The 22,179-nt window shown below is 39.4% G+C and overlaps 1 pseudogene; it reads left to right on the forward strand.

Annotated features, from left to right (window-relative positions):
* The first annotated feature begins 379 nt into the window (after positions 1 to 379).
* Positions 380 to 1,805, forward strand: LOC137867128 (uncharacterized; annotated as a pseudogene).
* The last annotated feature ends 20,374 nt before the right edge of the window (positions 1,806 to 22,179 follow it).

The raw sequence follows: 22,179 nt of genomic DNA on the forward strand, positions 1-22,179 counted from the left end.
AATAGAGAAAAATAAGAACAACCCCAGGTTTCTCTTCAGCTCTGTAGCCAGGCTGACAGTCACAGCTCTGTTGAGCGATGTATTCCTATAGACCTCAGTAGAAATGACTTCATGAACTTCTTTAAATGACAAGATTATAACTATTAGAGAGAACATTAATAATCTACTGCCCTCGACTAGTACCGATCTATCCTCAAATAGACTAACCTTAGAAACAGCTGTAAACCCTGGTATATATTTAGATGGCTTTGTTCCCATCAACCTTGACAAACTGACTTCAATAATATCTACGTCAAAACCTTCTACCTGTCTCTTAGACCCTATACCGACTAGACTGCTTCAAGAAGTGTTACCATTAACTAGCACGTCTTTACTAGGTATGATCAACCTGTCTTTACTAACAGGTCATGTACCGCAGTCATTCAAAGTAGCTGTAATTAAACCCCTGCTTAAGAAACCCACCCTCGATCCAGAGGTTCTGGCTAACTATAGACCGATCTCTAACCTTCCCTTCCTCTCTAAGGTCCTTGAGAAAGCAGTCGTGAACCAGTTGTGTGACTTTCTTCATAACAATAGTTTATTTGAGGATTTTCAGTCAGGATTTAGAAAGCATCATAACACAGAGACAGCTCTGGTAAAAATAACTAATGACCTCCTAATTGCATCAGACAAGGGACTTGTCTCTGTTCTTGTCTTGTTAGACCTTAGTGCTGTGTTCGACATCATTGATCATTACATCCTGTTACAGAGACTAGAACATTATATCGGTATCAAAAGGACCGCACTAAACTGGTTTAAATCTTACTTATCAGATTGATCTCAGTTTGTATATGTAAACGACGAAACCTCAATGAAGACCAACGTTAGTCATGGTGTTCCACAAAGTTCTGTGCTTGGACCAATCTTGTTCACCTTATATATGCTTCTTTAGGCAACATTATCAGAAAACACTCTATAAACTTTCATTGTTATGCAGATGATACTCAATTATATCTATCGATCAAACCAGATGAAACCAACCAGCTCACTAGGCTGCAAGCATGTCTTAAGGACATAAAAACCTGGATGACCTGCAACTTCCTGATGTTAAACTCAGGCAAAACTGAAGTTATTCTACTAGGCCCAGAATACCTCCGACATCAGTTATCTGATGATATAGTTTCTCTAGATGTTATTGCGCTGGCATCCAGCAGCACTGTAAAGAATCTCGGAGTTACCTTTGATCAGGATTTGTCTTTTAACTCTCAGATAAAACTCATTTCTAGGACTGCCTTTTTTCACCTACGTAATATTTAAAAAATCAGGCACATCCTGTCTCAAAGCGATGCAGAGAAATTAGTTCATGCATTTATTACTGCAATTCCTTATTATCAGGCTGCTTGAATAAGTCTCTTAAATCTCTCCAGCTGATTCAGAATGCTGCAGCTTGTGTACTCACAAAAACCAAGAAAAGAGATCATATCTCTCCTGTATTAGCTTCTCTGCACTGGCTCCCTGTACAATCTAGAATAGAATTTAAAATCCTTTTACTTACCTACAAAGCCCGAACTGGTCAGGCACCATCATATCTTAAAGAGCTTATAGTACCATACTACCCTACTAGAGAGCTGCGCTCCCTAAATTCAGGGTTACTTGTGGTTCCTACGGTCTTAAAAAGTAGGATGGGAGCCAGAGCCTTCAGTTATCAAGCTCCTCTTTTGTGGAACAAACTTCCAGTTTCAGTCCGGGGGGCAGACACACTCACCATATTTCATCTGGACCCTGGTCCTTCCTCCCACCATGGCCCTGCTGACTTCCACTGCTAATATAAATTTTATTATTACTCACATTACTATTTTATATTACCGATGCCATTAATGCACATTACTAACTTTGTATCTTCACCAGAGTCTCTGTGCTTTCTCGCCTCGCAGGTTTCCGTGGATCCTGGTTATACCTGGACCATGGTCTTGCTTCCTGCCGTGGTTCTGTCATATTCATTGAATGTGTTGTAACTCTGTTATGTTGTTCATTCTGCACACATGACATCTATTGCACTTCTGTCCATCCTGGGAGAGGGATCCCTCCTCTATTGCTCTCACACAGGTTTATTCCTCTTTTCTCTCCGTTAAAGGGTTTTTTCAAGGGAGTTTTTCCTGTTCCGATGTGAGGCCACAAGAGGATGTCGCATGTGTACATATTGTAAAGCCCTTTGAGGCAAATTTGTAATTTGTGATCTTGGGCTATACAACAACAAATTGAATTGAATTGAATTTGGTTTGTAATGGTTTTTTTAAACAAACCTTTTGGATATGCACTCTTTAAGCACACATAATGGTAATTTAATGTAGCTCTGCAATATCATCTTGTAGCTCTTCAGGGGTGTCAGAAAGGTCTCTTAAAGATGAAACATCTCAACAATTTGTAATACTCAAATTGATTTGTGTCTTGTTCTCGGGTTGCCGCCACGACAGGCACCGACGACCTTCCGGCCACAGCTCCTAGCGGCCGCGTCCACAATAGAGGCTTTGAACATGGTCCATTCGGATTCCATGTCCCCAACCTCCCTCGGGATGTGTGAGAAGTTCTTGTCTGCCATCGTACGATGTAATTAGGTGTCAGTCTCTCACACTTCAATTGCCTCAGTGTGAAAATGAGCACACAGAGGACACGGGCTAAGAAAGGCACGGCAGAGAATGTATATGTTGGTACGTATGTGTGCTTACATTGTGTGCGTCTGTGAGCTCATACACGTTTGTTATTGTGCTACGGCACTGTGTGCACTTCCGTTCAGGTAACTGGTCTCTGTTCATTAAGCGCTAATCAGGTTGAATGTCTAAATCAGGGCCCTGCTATGCATGTCGATAACCTGTTATGTGCTAATGAGGCCTGATACGATGGAGAGGGGGAGCGCAGCAACCCATAGGGAGATACAAGTGGAATAAATATTGGGTGATAGAGTAGATGAAACATAAGGGGAGTGTTGCCACAGTGATCCTGCAGTCAAACATAATGTATATATTTAACTGGTAATTAATGACATGACAGGTGGCTTTATGGCGAGGACCCTGTAGTATTTGTAGCGAAATGCTAATTTACAACACCTGTCCACAGGAGGCTTTTTAATAAAAAGTTAAAATATAAAAAAGAAAGAAGAAAAAATACATCCACAGATACATACACAAAGTACAAGTGTGTTTACAGGGGTGTTAGGTGTGAGAACAGTGTTGTTTCTCTTTTAGCCATGATTTAATACCTCTATCAAAAACATAAAAATTGTGTTGCATTTTCAATTCAGTTGGTAGACAGTTCCATAGTTTTGCTCCTTTAACAGAGAAGACTGATTGTCCAAATGAGGTTTTGCGTAATGCAATGCGACAGTTCCCGTTTACTGAGGCCCGTGTGTTCACTCTACTGGTGTGCTGGTGGCATTTAAAAATAAGCTTTAAGTTGGAATAGCTTATGAAGCTTTCAAAGTTGAACATATTCTGTTTTTGCAAGATGTGACAATGGTGCCACCTCATTGTTTTTTTGTCCATAATTTTTAATGTCTGGTTATACAGTGATATGATGGGTTGTATAGTTGATTGTGAGGCTTGTGAGCAGGTAGTGATGCAGTATGATAGGTGTGAGAATATCATGGCATGCATGTAAAGCTGGGCTGTGCTGAATGGCAGATACTTTCTGATGAATCTGAAGCAGTTGAGATTTGATTTAACTTTTTTGCAGATATTACACACTTGTCAAATCTGATGTGAGTCTAAGATGATTCCTAAGTACTTCACATTATCAACCTCACTGATGACCTCATTCTTTATTTTTTACCATAAATCTTGCATTTCCCATTCAGTGTTAACTGAGAGGACTCAAGCTATTGCGATACAGAATGTAAGGATTCAGTAAGCTGGTCAGCGGCCTTGCTAGATGTTCTGGCAGATGTATGAATAACTGTATCACCGGCATACATTTGGCAGCCAACCCCAGGACAACTCTCAGGTAGGTCGTTGATATACATGCTAAATAGCAATGGACCTAGAACCGACCCCTGGGGTATCCCCATGCTATTGGCACGGATGGTGGACTTTTCCCCATTGACTCTCACATTATCTCACACATACTCTTCCCCTGAGGTCAAACCATTGTGAAGCATGATCAGAAAATTGGAATTTGGGAAGTTTGGATATCAACACACTGTGGTTAACAGTATCGAAAGCCTTTTTAAGTCTAAGAAAACTGCTCCCAAAGCATGACCTTTATCCAAAAGACCTTTTAACTTTTCAATTAGATGGCAGTTTGCAGTCTCAGTAGTCTTATTATCATCTGCTGTTTCAAAAGGTCAAGAATAAACTATAATTCTCAACTTTTAAATCTCTGTGGACAACAAGTCCTTAAAGTGGCCAGAAAAAAATGGAAAAACCAAACAAACTCCATCTGTTGATGCACATCATGTGATCATAGGAAGCTCAATATTTTGTCAAAGGTCTAAGTTTTCATCATTCTTTGAAGGGATTTGTTTTACAACTAATTAACAACTGAGAGTCAGATAATGTGAAGTAATATAATACACAATGATAATGTGCATTTACTCAAGTACTTTAGAAATACAATTTTGGGAATATTTCCATTTATTTCATCTTTTTACTTCAGAGGGAAGTGTTTCAGTTGTATCTATTTGAAATCTCTAGTAACTCTTTACTTTGCAGATTCAAACTTTAAACTTAAACCAATGAGCTTATAAAAATTATGTGTTTTTCGAGACAGTAAAGTAGTCAGAATTAACCCCACCTGTACATTTAAATACTTAAATGTTTGGTAATATGTCAATAATAATAATCCTTGAACATAACATGTATAACAATATAGCACACTTAAAGGGGGCATTTTGCATAGTGGCTTGTTTTATTTTTTTATTTTAGATTTATTTAGCTGATTCTAATTACGTAAATGTTTAATGCAATACTTTAGTTTTTATTTTCTTCAGTTAAGATCTGTGTACTTCTTCCATCAGTGCTAATATAAATGAATAAAACCTTTTAGGCAGTAAATATTCAAGATGGAAGTGGGCAGGAACAAAACCAGTACAAGGGCATGAACCAAACATTTACAGCAGGAATCCGTCTCTCAGAGATCTGAGATCATTTCCTCCTAAATATATTACATGTGCACTCTGGATCGGAGGTTCATTGAAAGGCTGGACTGCACAGTCTTGTGAGGAAATTACAATTTTTGAGTCTTTAAAAGTTTGTCGTGCAGCGGCACATGATAATCAACATATTTCAGAAGCATGAGAAAGTGCTCGACAGCCCTAATAGCTTTCCATTTGCAATATTATTTCCTTGATGTTAGTGTTCCACTTCTGTCTCAGTCCGGAGCTGTAGCAGGGAGAAAAAAATATGCTTTTTCATTCCCCTGTTAGTTTGGATGTACCTTTTCCAAATTGCAGATAGCAGGCGAGTGGAGGAGACTGAGACAGGAGGGACAGAGCGCTCACATTGGAGACAGAGCACTGTGCTAATTTCTCTAATGTTCATATACAGCTGCACTGTACCTCTTTGGTCATTACAAATATCAATGAAAAAAGTACATGAGCAATTCTAATACCCCTCCTGCTGCAGCCGATGTAATTTTCTTTGCCCTATTACATTTAGTAATGAAAAATCCACTTAGACAGCTCAACCTCTTTTTTAGGCCCCCATCAAAATGAACAAATGGTTTCTCTTCATGGCAAAAACATACCTCTTTACGTGTGTGTGTGTGTGTGTGTGTGTGTGTGTGTGTGTGTGTGTGTGTGTGTGTGTGTGTGTGTGTGTGTATGCTTGCTGAGGCTTGAGGATGTGAATCATTAAAGGAATTGAAAAATATGAGGAACTCGGACTAAGGAAACAATAAAGTACCTTTCTACTTTGTTTTGGCTCATCTGGGTGGATGGAAGGGATGATTATTGTGATTTGAAAATAAATGATGAAAGGCTCATACAGTTTTCTGGTGTGTTATTTTATGTTAACTGACCAACATTTTTGGTGTCTTGGATATTGTAAATTAAAGCCCAATTAATATGGCAATGTCTCAACATATAGATATTCTATTAAATAAGATCATTTTCATTTTTATTTAAATATTCTAAAATCAATTCTCAACATTAACTCCAGCCTGCAGTCATCACATACACCCATACATAATATCAAAGAGTAACAATAAACAAAAAAGATACACATCAATGGAAATTTGTCTAATTTTGCAAGTAGATCAGAAATAGTTGGCTGATCTTCAGTGGTGGATAAATACTCAGATAAATAAGTCAAGTAAAAGTAACAGCACAACAGCGTAGAAATACAATTAAAAGTCAAGCATTCAAAAGGTATATATATAATATGGTATAATAGGTTTTAGTATAAAACTATACTTAATTAATACTTAGTAAAACTCACCATGTAGATTGGCTCATTTCTGAATAATACATTATTAATTATTCATGCATTAATTAATTAAAACGGTCAATCCATGGAGAAATACACAAAGCCTGTATTCAGAAACTATGCCTTTAAAGGAGCAATATACAGGAAACGGAGCATTAATATCGTGGTAACCAACAATTCGCTATAAAGATATCATAGGGAAATGTCTATCTGAGCAGAGAATGAAGTCTCTCTCTGCGTGTGTGTTGTTATCTAAGCTTCTCCTTACTTTATTGACAAAGCTGGCCGGCCTCTTGTGCTTTTAGTGCATGTTAGTGCATGTGAGCGTGCCCCAATGGCTACAGCCGCGGCTCTGCACTGCTCTCATATGGCGGTTACAGCTGATAACGCCGTCCCAACTGACAGCGTCGTAGTCGTGGGATCATAACACCTACCGCCCGGTACCCCCTTAGGTAAAAACTGTTAGCTCTGTCAGCACGTGTGCTGTAGTCTGTGCTGTTAATAATGCTGTCAGCACCGTCAGCTACGAGTCGCTGGCTCAGACGTCGCCATGTTGTGAGCCGTTGAGAGGCAATCCAAAGGCTCCCAATCTCGTATTATGTACCGTTGAACGATCCGTCAGGATTTTCGTAGAGCTGTGGTGTCACTATATGATAGTTTCACAGTTTGAAACAAATATTCTAAATGTGTCTATTTCTGGTTTCAGTGTATGTGAGTGACATCAGCTGGCAGGAAGTAAATATGGACCCAAGCTGTTGCCCAGCAACACAATTTCGCTGAAAAGCACTAAAACGGAGCATTTCAGACAGAGAGTGATTACAGGTAAATTCAGACAAATAAAAGAGCATTTGAACATGTTCTAGTGAAAACCCAAAACACAAGTGAGCATGTTATGTCTCCTTAATACAAATCTGAATCTGAAAAGCAACACCATTGGCTGTCAAATAAATGTAGTAGAAAGAAATTACAAAATGTAGTGGAGTAGAAGTACAAAGTAGCATAACATAGAAATACTCAAGTAAAGTACAAGTACTTCAAAATTGTACTTAACAACAGCTTGAGTATATATATAGTTACCTTCCACAACTGCAGATCTTATAAAACTTCCTGGTTGAGCTAAGAGCAGCAGGCTATGCTTTAGCGGGTCGAGTTGGGCCATTACATTCTCCAGCAAGCGTGTATGAAATGGTGCTGCAGTCGCTGAGCGAGGAGTGGAGAGAAGGCCACAACAACAGCTTGGTTAGCTTTGATCTCTAAGTCCTTTATGGCCGTCAAAGGGTTAGGATCAATAACTTTGCCACATGCATTTGAAAGGGCACCAAAAACCCCGTTCAAAAATCCCCCAGCTGCAAACACAACCAGATCATGGCTGTGGGTGCCCGGGATCGCCTTTGAGCATTTAAGGATAGGTTGATAATTTTTCAAATCTGTCTAAAAACAATAGACAGGTGCCGGTATGAACGCTGAAACAGGTTTTGCTTGATGTAATCATTCCTCCCATTCATACTGGCCATTAAAAGATTCCATCTTAATCCCGTCCTAAGTGATTGGGGACAAAGTCCACAGTACTTGAGTAAATATACCTTTAATGCAATGGGTCAATCTCCAGCCATTCTTAGACAAAAACATTTTAAACCCTAAAAAAAACACACAAGTAAGACATTTTGTCGAATATTTTTCAACTGTAAAACTAATGTTGAATGCGTCATATTTTCTTTAATGGAAAATGCAGAAATAAGGCTGTTTGAAACAATGTCTGAAGAGCAAGATATGAAAAGTGATTTGGAAAATGTAATATGGCAATTAATGAGAAACAATTAATCTGGTCTTCGACCTACTGATGGTGAATGATGGTTAACTAGACTTAATAGGAAAGCCTATTAAAGCTCAGGCAATTCTGAAAGAGTGCAGACAAATGATTGACAGACCCACAATACAGCTGGCCTCTCTCTACGTCCTACTCTCATACTACCAAGGCATTACGACCATTTGGATTGGAGCAGGATGTACTTGAGCAGCAGGACTTAAAAGAAAAGAAAGCAAAGGTACCATATAAAGAGACGAATGGGGGATTTTGCTGTGACAAGGAAGAGAATGGATCGCTACCCCCACTTGTCCTTTCTTTCTCCACAGAGACGAGGCAGCCTGACAAGCTGGCCATTAGGAAGGTAATTGGACAAGCTGTGCAGAGTGCTTTCGCTGCGCCCTTACACCTCTTGAACATCATGAAGCCTTATTCTTTACCCCTAGTTAATATCAAGAGAATACGCAGGCTGGAAAAGACTACAGACAAACAGGCACATGACAGCCAGTGTATCAAACGTACTGTTCAGGTCAGCGTGGCTCTTTGAACTCTTTGAAGAATGAGCCAGTCTATCAGTCGTCAGCCAGTTGTTCAGGGTCTGCACACTGTCACTGAATTCCTGTTATGTTGTGTTACTGCAGTTGATCTTTTGATCATCCGGTCACATTGTTAAAGTGAAGGCATCGCAGTGGTTTATGTTGTTAGCCTGTTAATTTATGTAGTATGTGCGTCTGTTTGAGTGTGTGTGTGTGTGTGTGTGTGTGTGTGTGTGTGTGTGTGTGTATCAGTGAGTTAATGCCTTTAATTCATGAGGCAGGATATGAAACGAAAGGTCACCATCAGGAAACCATTGGGACAAGAAAGAATTAAGGGGAAATGAGATCCACTGAAAGAGATTTGGAGGTATGTAGGTTAAAGAGAGAATGCTTACTCTGAAGCTTCTATACAATAAAAAAATAAATAGAAAAAGTTAATGTTTTAGCTCGCGTATGAGAGGATGTTAAAGTGGAGAGGCCGAGAAGTAAAGGTTAAAATGACTGACGTGTCATCAGTGTGAATCCTGTCACTCACACACACACACACACACACACACACACACACACACACACACACACACACACACACACACACACACAACACACCTAGAGACTGAAAGCCTGTTTGGCAACTGCCTGTGTTGTTGCCGTAGTGATTGGCATGCTGGAAAAAAGCCTCAGGCTGTCTTGGAAAAATGGCAGAAATCACTGCTGAAGGCTATACACAACCCGCCTTCCAGCCTTTGCTCTTATGTTATTGTATTGTTATTCTGAGCTTTTATCTCTTCCTCACCCTCCAATGTCTCTTTCTTTCACTTTTTCTTTCTTCTTTCTTTTATGAGCTCTATTATGGTTCATTTTCTTCCTCCCTATTAGTCTATTAAAACTGATGTTGTATTCTCTGCAGTTTTCCTTTTTGAAAGTAAATAATAATAACAGTGTTTCTCGTTTTCCTCCACATTGCTTTAACTGTAGAAAAAAAATCTAATTTCAAAACTAATTTTAGACAGAATTACATTCTTTTGACAACAAGAAATTATCTTTTTTTTCTATTATAACTATCCACTGTATTTTGTTGCTGTGTTTTCAAATATTGAAAAAGCTTGCTGCATCTTACCAGATTATTATCTGTGTAGGGAGTGAATGATTCATATTCACCGTGTTAGCAAACACAAATCATGTAAAAATAACAGTCCAAATACATTCACTGGGGCTTTGTTCTCCTGTTGTTCCCCACAAGTTGCACAACCATTTCCTGACATGTATCAAGGGAAGTACGATGAGGCTTCTCTCAGGTAGCATTTACAATTAATAGTGTGTATTTTGAGAATCATACATCGTATTAATAATGTTTCTGAAGAAGCTATTGTCTTCTTTTAAATTCTCCTTACCAGTATTTCAGTTTATCCCAAACTTTACTCCTTTATCACATTTCAACATCATTAGAAGTGGCAGCTGCAGCGTTGCTTTTACACTAGAAGGTCTACTCTAAAACACTGTGAACATTTGGGTGGATTTCTCCGTATATTTGGTCACTTAAAGCCCTCAGTCAAGTCACAATGTTTCGCTTTTGGATTCTTCACTTGGTTGTTTGACCACCACTGTGCTGAATGACATTTGTGCAGAGTTTGACACTAGAAGGCTGCTTTAACATGCATCAGCCGAACGGGGGAAAGTTTTTCTGTGCTCACCTTAATGGTGCATAATACAGCATTTAGATTGCCTCTCAACGGCTCTCAACATGGCGACATGGCTCGTAGTTAATGGTGCGAACTGCGCTAACAGTAAAAACAATGGTGAATGTGCTGACAGAGCTAACAGTTTTACGTACACTAACGTACCTGAGCGGCGCTGCGCTTCTGCGACAATGCTGTCGGTCAGGACGGCTTTATCAGCTGAAACCACTGTGTGAGAAGAATGCAGAATGAGCTGGCCAGTGGGGGACGCTCACATGAACTAACATGCTTTAAAAGCACGAACAGCTTGCCCGGCTATGCCATCAAAGCAAGGAGAAGCTGGGAAAACAAACACAAAGGGAGAGCGACTTCATTCTTTGCTCAGGTAGACAATACTTCACTATATCTTTACATATAGCAAACAGTTCTGTGCTGCAATATTAACGTTCAGAAAGCTCCTTTGAGATTTAAAATTGTGTTTTGAATTCATGCCTATGAGTGCTTTGGAGCTGACAGAAGGATATAAGGATATAACTTCACAGTAGGGAGCCTATACTAAACATATAGCCAATGCTTATGTTTCAGACACAATGCAGTATTACAATAGCCTCCTGGGCGTAACTCAAAGAAACTGGGAGAAAATCAGAGCCAGGCTGAATATCCCATTTTCACCAATTTATACTAACACAAAAAAACACTGGATCACATGAAAACATGTGTAGCGTTGTTGCTGGTAGCAGATTTAATAAATAATAATGAATTAATATCCAGATATGTAACAATTATAACTAATTCAATTATGACTTATATACCCATACATTAATACAAAAGAATGATGGCACTCAGCCTACATCATAAGCCGCCATTAGTTTAACAGAATTTAACAGAAGATTACATTTTAGACGACACCGACATTTGGAAAAATATAGGGAAAACTTCAAGATTTGACATTAACCAATTAAATGTTAGTCTCAGGGTTGCTACGGAGTTCTTCTCAAGGTGTACAGGGACCTATCATTTCATATACACACACAAATCAAATGATCCAGTTCTTTATCAATTAAATATTTATGAGATTAACTACATAACTAAACTACTAAACAGGAAATACGATAAAATAAACAAAGTGAAAGGAATGAATAATGAATAGGATGAAGAATACATTGAATAACAATGAACTACAACTAGATGAAAGGATGACCAGGTAGAATCCCGTAAATTTGGCTCCAAACATGTATGCACCATTCAGCAGCTGAGAGTTTGAAAAGCCTCAGGGAAGATTGTGAAGCAGCAGATTAGTTTTGATTTATATTGAATTTTGATTACTAGGCCTAAGATATTTCTATCTAAGATAATTTTATTATGTGATTGAAATTGATTTGGTCAAGGAACATCAACTCATTTACATCTGGGAATGGTATTGTTTCACCTGATGGCTCTGATGGGCAGATTGAGGTTGAGCTGCATGCAGTGGTGGCTTTTCCTCTTTTGAAACCAGCATCTGGTTGGATGATTGTAGTTTGTTGAATCGCACGCTCCACCTCTCGCTTGGATTCTTCGGAATGGTCGTCTTCTTCGTTCAGGTTCTGCTGGAACCTTTCTTCCTCGTCTTCATCACTCTCAGCAGGATGCTGAGGCGCCTTATCGCCCCAGTTCACAGCAGCAGGGGTCATTGTGGCACCTTTTTGCCAGTTTAAAAAGTATTCAATCTCTTTTCCTTCAGAGTCTCTTGCTCTCAATAGTTGCTGGAATAAATCTTCAGCATGTTGGTGCATCGCAGATCGGAGCTGCATGGCACATTTGACGGCACGGGTTTGTCAATGTGGACAGTTGAGAAACCCAAAGCCAGAGAAGAGGCTGAACCGGCAACGCCACAAGGGAGAGATCTGGTGTGCAGGATTGAGTCATCAATCATATTTGTAGTCTTTTTGAGAAACAAGTGAAGGGTGATACTTCTTCAGGTTCTTGTTTCTCAGGTTCTTGACGTCCTCTCAGCCAATGGAGATGTTCCTGCTGTCAGTGGGGCTTCAAGCCTGCAGACGGACAAAACATTTCCCACCCCCCCCTCCTCCTGGGCCTGATGGCAGGGAGGGGGGGGGGGGGGTGTCCACGTCCACAGTCGAAGAAGGGTCGAAGTGTTTTTCAACTGTGGTCTCTCTGGCTCTTTCCATCATTGTGGGGCTCAACAGTAGGGTGCTAATGCGACCTGTCTTTTGTTGGGATTGTTTTTACATCTCATTCTTATTTGTGTTAATTATCAGGTATTACATTTGAAACGGTTGTTACAGAACATCATAGTTATAAGTAGTTATGCTCTCTCTCTCTCTCTCTCTCTCTCTCTCTCTCTCTCTCTCTATCACTCTCTCTCTCTCTCTCTCTCTCTCTCTCTCTCTCTCTCTCTCTCTCTCACTCACACACACACACACACACACACACACACACACACACACACACACACACACACACACGAAGAGCAGGGTTATGTTGCAGGAAGAGGAAAAATTACATACAAATTATACAAACAATCAAAATTACTCATTCATTTATGCACACTCACACAAGAAAAAAGTCTTGGATGTCAATGGGGACATTATCAAGTCTTCCTAATGGACCCGATCAGAAATGGTCCAGCTGGCTGCTAACTGTTGCTCGGCCATTATAATACATTATCACACTCTTGCAAATGTCTTGCCCTGTAACCATGTTTGTTTTCTATTGACGTCAACGTTCCCTAATTGTGTTTTATTGAGCTTTCCATAATGTTAGAAAATGTAAATCTTGACTCTGGTGAAAGATTTATTTAATTTGAACATTAGGGAGAGTGGTTAGGTCTTTTTTTCTGCTCCTCTCAGCAGCCAACGAGAAGGATGCAAGTGAATATCTATGTTTTTTGTTCCTGCTTGGTGGTTGTTGGCAGTTTTTCTTAACGTTTCAAGCAAGTGTTCAGTCTCAGTTTGCACAGGCCTGGACAATAATGAAATATCATGCATCAGCACTGTAAGCCACAATTAGCTTTTGTAAACAGATGTAACTTTGCAGTTTCTATATTCATTTGCGGTCCTTTTATCTTCATTCAGCCCCTTAAAATCACCTCCCCATCCTCATGTTGAAACTTTCAATCATCCGTTACTGAAGAAAACTGAGAAGCCTCTCGCTCTGGAAGTCAATTTGAAGAGCCTAAATACAACAGTGGAAAAGAAGTGAAGAAGAGAATGAAGAGGAGAAAGGAGGACATTTTGGATCATTATTTTTATTTATATGTACTTTATATGTGAGTTTTGTTTATTTTTTCTATAAGCCCTGAGTGGGTTTCTAACTCACCTGCATTTGATTGCTATTTACTTTTTTCTCTGTCTGACCTTTTCTTTTATACAAATGTGCAAATATAGTGATTTTCAGTCATTGCTCTTTAAGCTGTAAAATTGTGTTTGCTTTCTCAACCAACTCATTATTACAGACTTATAGTGCTTAATTTAGAGTAATGTAGAAACTGCTTTTTATATATGTATATAGTATTTACCAAAGAAATAAAAAGTAAAAATACAAATAATGTTTTTCTTCTTCTTCAAAGTAACTTTGTCTTCACTTCACCTCATTTTACAATTGAATTTAAATGTATATGCATATTCATTACCTGGTCATCTAGATTGCTCTCACTTCATCGTAAATGTGCAGCGAGCTGAGGATGATTCTTGGCTGAACCAATGAAGTCTGCATTGGCTCTTGAAACAGGCCTGATGCACAGTTTAGCTTGAAGCTATAAGATGCATCTCCTCTTCGCAAGAAGGTCCTAATGCATCCTCAAGGGCCCTCCACCTGCTCTCCACTGCCTCAGTAACCATGGAGATTTGTCTAATTCAGAAAACGATAGAGTTAAATAAGTACATATCCAGCATGAACAACAGTAAAACATGTAAACACTTGTTGGATGCCTTGAAAAGACTTCATGAAATATAAGGAAGAGACGTGGTGCTTTGATATGCTTTTAAAATGTGAGTCCTTCCCCTCCACTCAAAGGAAAAGAGAAAAGGTTGGAGCCATCTTTTAGTAGCTTTAGTATCTTTGTGGAGGGATAATAAATGGGATCCGAATTGATGGAAAGATGGACAGAAGAGCTGGTAGAGGGATGGCACGAGTGTAAAGCCTGAATAGAATCAAAAAATTAAACAGCACTTGATATTCTTTGGGCCCCTGAGGCCATTAGGGGAGCAGCATGCTCTCTAAATTAGCGTAATGAGGAGTTTGGTACCCAGTTAGCTACATGAAATGAGGACAGAAGGAAGGAGGGGAGTCTAGGATCAAGACAGAAAACACATGGTTCATTGAAGGAGAGGGAGACATATCTAAAATCACCCGATTTCAATCACAAACATTTAATTGCCTCTATAGGTTCAGGAAAGGTCCTCGTATGAGTTTGTGTGCAGAATACATTTGAAACACTCAGGTTTTCAAAGGCCTGGGGGAGGGGTGGGGGTGGGGGGTGTAAACAGAGCAGGGAGAGGTGGGTGGGGTGTCAATGAGAAGAGAAAGAAGGAAGCGAAAGATTGGAAGAGGGAGAGTGAGAGAGATGTGAATCACAGACTGCTGCTCTGATCCCAGCATGTGTCCATCTCTGTCCCCGCCAAACCCCCCGCCTGGCCTCCAGGGAATTTATCTGTGTGTGTGTGTGTGTGTGTGTGTGTGTGTGTGTGTGTGTGACTGACAGAGAGAGAGAGAGTGTGCATTGGTCAGCAAGCGTATGCGAGTTGGTGTGTTTTTGTGTGCAGCTTGTGTGCCCATGTGTGTCTGTGTTAGCTCTCCCAGCAGGGGTGAAAGTACATGGGATGAAGGGCAGAGGTTTTTCTCAGAACCTGCCACAAACAGGTGTTGTTGAAGGCATTATTTGTCAGAACAAACGTCAAACACATTCTTGATTCCTGAATCTGCCACACTCCTGACTGCAACTGAATCCATAGAAGCACCACTTTCAGGTCACAGCCCGGTCCAGATTAGGTGGTCTTTAGAGTCCTGGCAGAAAATTCAAAGGAGAGCTGTACAACAAAAATAAAGTGGAGCATCACATAAAGTTGGTGTTTCACAGATTCTCCTTTTTTGCCACAATATCTTGATCTGTTTAGCATGTTGTTAAAACACTAACATCTAGTTCAGGTTCCCACTCCAATGGGCAGCAAAAAGACGGCTAACAGCCACACAAATAAGAAGCTCACTGTTGTGACGTCAGGGGAGATCATAGAGATACATAAACACCTCATCTGCCCTCTGGTATATACAAACATTAAATCCATGTTAAATATAAAGCCAATTAGCTTAGCTTAGCATAATAACTGAAAACAGGGAAACAATGGTCCAATGGTCACAAATCTGCCTGTATACCTAGAGCGCACTAATAAAGACATCATATCTCAGGCAGGACCAGGACCAGTTGCCAGGCAACCAGCGGAGACTCCAGGTAGTTTCTGGTCCTGATCAGAAAATAGTCCTGCACGTAAAATCACATTAAATGGTGAATTTTTGCATTGAGATATAATGTGTTCATTAGTGAGGCTTCAAGGTGGTGGAAGGTTCTGTTGCCTTTCGACAGAGCCAGGCAGCCGCTTCCATCTCTTTGTAGCCTTTATACTAAGCTAATACTGTGAGCTAATATTGTATTGGAGCTGCTGGCTCTATTACAGACATGAGAGTGGTGTTAATCTTCTCATTCAACTCTCAGACATTTTGAATTACAGGAGGTTCAACAGGATTAATGACCGTTTGCTACTCAGGAGGGATCATTTCGAATTATGAGGGTTGAACATAACAAGCATGTAAATGTGTCACTTTGGGCTCTGGATAATTATAATTGGCATTTCTCACTATTTTGTCATTCCTTTCAAACCAAACAATCAATCAATTAAGAGAAAATAATCAGTATATTAATCCATAATGAAAAATAATTTGTAGTCCTATAAAAACAAACCAATCTGTACCTCAACCAGCAACAGTATAGCAGCAAAGCGCTGATTGCATATTAAAGTGTCCGCAATAATACTTATAATATATATATAGTGTAACGCTCAAGGGCCATGTTTCTGCATAGAGTATTGAATATTTTTAACATTTTCAATGGTGGACTTTTACTTCTAACTACTATTTTTACATTGTGGTAATAATCATTTAAATTGAAGCGAAGGATTACTTCTTTTGCCCCTTAAAATAGAGTCTCTCTATTTTTCATCAGTGTAAGCTCTTGAATTTTTTTTCTGTTGTAATTTTCCAGCTTAGCAACAAAAAATTGATGGAGAAATATTTGAAGAACACAGTAGTGTGCAGTACAGTACAGTATACATTTTGGGAAAGGACATATTACATCACTCCAAGATTATCCAAGATTAAGTACAGTTTATTATGATCTCAAACTATTTAACTCTTTTTATTTGTTTGTTTAAAAGGGACACATTCATTGACAGTGACATTAAAAAAACATGTTGTAGTTGGTGCACTGTTTCGCTAAATACAGTTTGGATGCATATTTATAGCCAATGAAAATATCAAAGTCAAAGAGACATGAAAAGCACAAATTGCAACACTCCAAGACAACCATGTGCCCGAGGTTTCGTACAAAACACTTTCAAAATGGTGTCCCCTCTGCGTAGGTTTTTGTATAACTAATGTTATTTTGACTAACAAGATCAGTACTTTTGTGAGTAATTTTCTGCCTCTCCACTGTTCATCACAATTAATGTAGAGCGTCTATCCATCTGCACGCTTGTCAGGGATTCTCCTGTTTAATTTGCACAAAGACACGTCCATGTATTTATGTGTCAACGAGCAATTAAAGTTTGTTATGCAGAAAACATATCATTGAGAACAATGATTCGTCACATAAATGTTTGTGTAGCTTGATGTTTCGATGTATAATATGTTATATATATATATATATATATATATATATGCTATGCTTTCTATCCTTTGATCCTTTTTCAATGCTTTTACCATCTCTGTCTGTTCCTCTCCCTTTTGTGTGCTCTTTGGAGTGCTGGTGGATGACAACTTCATCTCCATCATTCAGTTTTTCTCTCCTCCTCTCCATCCCCCTCTCCTTCTGTTGGAGTGGTGCTACATGACAATCCAATATCCACTAGTCTCAGCCTCCTAATATTCAACCTCTCCTTCTCTGTTCTTGTGTTTCTTGTTTTCACTCCATCTATGCGCCTTCATCATTCCTCCTATCTCCCCTGTGCTGCTGCAGTAAACACAACATTAAAATATAGTAAAAATGTGGAGATATGATTTCACAATAAGTGTGTGCACTATCCCACTGGAGCTTAAAAGCAAACCTTTGATATAATTAAATATGACTTCTAGTGAAAAGTTTTTAGTGAAAAATGTTTCAATTAGATTTGAAAAGTCTCTGTGTAATGCAATATGCCCAATAGCCAAACAATAATAAAGAAAAATTGATAAGAAATTATCATCATCAATTAAGTTTCGTATGCAATTGGTACATTTTACATATCACATTTATAGATCTTCTACAGTACTCTTTTTTAGATTAGATCTTTAATTTGAGTTGCCACCTTAGCGGGTTTGTGTGCCCCAGTGACCCTGCAGAGCGGTGTTGTCAGGGGCAATAGCTCCTGGTAGGGTCCATGTCAAAATGCTCCCAGGGGAGGGGCCAGACCAAGAGAGATTCACTGACCCTATATAAATCGGCCAGAAAACAGTTGAAGCACCTTTCCCGGAAAAGGGAACCTGGGCCCCCTTCTGGAGCCAAACCTGGGAGGGGAGCTCACCTTGACACATGAAAAGCCTGAAAGTTCTGCATGTAGCCACCACCTTGTGGGCCCACCAATCGCAGAGAAAGGCATTGGGGTCTGGTACAGTGTGAGGCTCACCTCAATGCATGGCCTGGTAAACTCAAACGTCCTGGGTTCTGGGCTGAGGCTCCAGTCTTAAAATCCAATCTCCAGAAGAATTACTGGGCGCATTTCAGCAGTGGGCTGGGGACATTGAATCGAGTTGGCCATGTTCAAAGCCTCTATTGTGAAAGTGGCAGCTAGAGGCTGTGGTCGCAACCTAAGAACTGGCTGGTGGGCACCTTTGGTGAAGGAGGCTGTCAAGCTAAATAAGGAGGCCTTTCAGGCTTGGCTGGCCCACGGTTCTCCAGAAACAGCAGTCAGGTACCAGTTAGCCAGAAGGGCTGCAGCTGCGCCGTTAGCTATAGCAAAAACCAAGGTGTGGGATGACTTCAGGGAGACTATGGAGATGGACTTTCAGTTGGCCTCAAAGAAGTTCTGATACATTTTTGATTGACTTAATTAAGGGACAGTAAAGCAGGCCTTAGACCCAGACTGGAGGTATTGTCGAGCGGTGAAAAGAGCCCTTTAAGGCACTACTGAACCTAATAAACATGTCCTCCTTAGAAGAGGCATAGTTTAAAAACCCGGGGGATGGGCCATCCATATACCTGGCAGAGCTCGCTGAGGTAGTCAAAAAGCTCCTTGGCAGCGAGAATCCCAGAGATCCTGTAGGCTCTGGACACTGTTGGACTGTCTTCGTAGACAATTCTCTTCAGTGTTGCATGGAGGTCGAGGACAGTGCCTGTTGAGTGGTAGACCAGGGTGGTGGTTCCCATATAAAAAAAGGGGGACCGGAGATTGTGCTGGAAAGTTTATTCTAAGGTGGTGGATTTCAGTAATTTAAATCATTAAAATGTTATTGCTGTATCATGTTATTATTATTATTATTTTTGATATATTTATGACCCAGCTCTTAGGCCACAACAATTACAAGACACACCATAAAAAAGTTTTACCAAAATATATTTTATTAAACCAAATTAGACCAAATTAAAAGGTGTACTGAATGTTGTGTGGAGTTTGGGAATCAGTGATGGCAGGAGTAAAAAATTAGTGTGCAAGTGTTGTAAAGGTACTTTGTACCAAGGCAACACAACAAAACAAAACAACGGGTGCCTGAAAGGAGAAGCCAGGAGCTGCAACAGCAGCAAAGCAGACAGACAGAGGCTACATCCACACTAATAAGTTTTCCTTTAAAAGCAAGATTTTACAACGAAAACGATCTTCGTCCACACGTTCTCTACAGCGCTGTTTTAGAAATGATTTCCGTCTATACTAACACGCCTGAAAACAAATATCACATGACTATTCATGTATGCTGAGCATGTGGGTGCCGGTGTAAACAGGAAGTAGATTGGTTAGTTACAGAAAATACAACAGTAGTGTATTATTGTACTCTTTAATAATAAAAGATCGGGGTTGATACTTAAAATCTTATTCTATAATCTTTCTCTGTAAACTCAAACAGACACATTTTGTGGAAAAAAACAAGTTTTACTTTTTAAACTTTAAAATGAACATAAATTAAAGATTTACTAGATTTTATCAACACACGTCTCTCACTCATTTCCTTTCGGTTTCGTTGTTGTCTGTTCTCACACCCGTTGCTCTGCCGGATGTCTGGAAGTCCCTGTCGTACTGGAGAGTATTTATGCTTTTGTTCATTTACAGTTTCTTTGTGAACTTCACAATAGTTGTGCAGAACACAATGATAAGAAAAATGAAAAATGAAAGTTCTTTTTTTGTGTCCATCGCCCTCCTCAAAGCCGTAAACTGTGACTTCAAACGTCCGCTAATTAGGGCTGATAGCGCCACTGGACATGCCGCTCGCTAATCGCTCCAATAATAGCTTGCTTCCTCCGGATGTAGGCAGTAGTAAAGTTATAAGGTCAGCAACGCCTGTAATCTGGTATCCATTTTGAATTAACCACTGGTAGTCAATCGATAATCAAGGCTGTTGTCTGTTTTCTTCCGGTGGTTTGACGAATCAGGGAAGGACACATCGTAACTGGTAAGACTCAATCAAGTAGCGAACGCTGGTATCTACGTCATCGTTCTCAAAGGTCCCCGTTTCCGCTCGTCCACACTCTGAGGCAACCCCAGAGTTATCAAACTAACATGGCGTCGGTAGCGTTTTCAGAGTTTTTTGGATGCTAGGTGTAAACGTAGCAAAAGATATGCGTTTTAAAACGAAAACGTAGTAGAGTGGATGAAGCCAGATACTGCATTGAAGTGGTCAGGCCTGGGAACACGGGGCCCAGGTGTTAAGGCCTTAACAATCCCCTGCAACCAGGTATCTAGACAGATTGGGAGGGAAGGGCAGGGCTCCTAACACATTAGTCAACAAGATTATATAGAATTCAAAAGGTCCCTTGTTTTTAGCAACAAAATCCCAGTCTAAGAACTACAAGTATTGAGCAACATCAATGATCAAATGGTACAACCTTGTTATGTCCTGTTCCTTGTTTTAGCTTTCCAAACATTTTTGTTCTTACATGGCGCATACAAATGTCCTGTGTGTCAGAGTCTGATGGCTGATGTCTAATCTTTCCTCTCTGTGGGTGTGTGAAATTCACACAAGTGAACACACCTCCTGCCTATCGAGAAGGGAGCCATCTGACCTTTAGCTTGTGGTGGATTTAATGAAGAGACTGTCATTTGCTGTGACTGCATGCTCGTCTCACACATGCACTTGTTGAAAGTGCAAACCCATGATACCCTCCTCTTAGTCCAGCCTGATCATTTCTGTCAGTATTAATGAGCCTGTTACTTGGACAATCGCTCTGCCAGTCAAACCAGTCTGACAAATCTGACAGGCACTTTGGCATGTATTGCCGAATGGGAAAAAGAAGACACCAGTGACATCCAGTGGCCAAGCAGAACTCTGCTTTTACTTCTTGCTGTGATACTCTGCATTCCAGGTGTAGTTGTGGTCCTGTGTATCAAATGTGTATCTGATTTTCTTTATTTTTGTCTTGGCAAGGATTCTTACACAGGTGTTGTACCATGTGATTTTTAAACTTTGTATTGTGTTCTTTGTCTATGACATCTTTTAGAGGATATGACAGCAGGCAGATGGGAAATAAACAAATATATACATCCAACATAACAAAGACAAATGAGACAATACAGATTGGCTGCCTAAATGATTGTTTAGCATCATATGTTCATGACCAGGAGATTACCTGGCAAAAGCTGTGATGGAAGAAGTACTTAAAAGTAGGACAGTATCAATACAAGTAAAAGTACAAAGGTATTGACATTATAATATACAATACTATAATGTATTATATTATTGGATTATAGTTATTGGCACATTAATGTGTATCACTTGTATGTTGCAGCTGGTAAAGGTAGGACTAATCTTGTGAAATTCTCCCTGGGGATCAGTACATTTTTTATCTTAATCTAATGATCCATCCTAATGTATTTGTAGATTACATTTTGTATTATTAATCTCAATCTGCAAGTGTCTGTTCCTAGTAACAAAAGGTATTAAATACATGTAATGAAGAAAAAAGTGCAATCATTGCCTCTGAAAAGTAATGCAGTAGAAATCTAAAGTCAGTTACTTTCACTGTAAAAAAAAAAGTCTATCACTTACTAATACTTGATATCTCATAAACTGAATGACTAAGAGTCTTCATAAACTTCTCTGTTCTAGAAAATTATCAGTTACTTAATTGTTAAATAAGAAGCTTCTCTAAAATAAACAAATTAAGTTTTGTGAGTGATTATCTGATCACTTGTGCAGATATATCATAAATAATGTCCTAATTATATGATAATAATACATACAAATAATGTCTGAATGTAATCTAAATATATATATTACAAATATATATATATATATATATATATATATATATATATATATATATATATATATATATATATAATAGGCATTCTTCTAAATCAAAACACACACAC

Source organism: Cebidichthys violaceus, unplaced genomic scaffold (genome assembly GCF_023349555.1).
Source record: "Cebidichthys violaceus isolate CVI_PGR_0920_01 unplaced genomic scaffold, fCebVio1.0.p SCAF_9, whole genome shotgun sequence".
Classification (NCBI taxonomy): Eukaryota; Metazoa; Chordata; class Actinopteri; order Perciformes; family Stichaeidae; genus Cebidichthys; species Cebidichthys violaceus.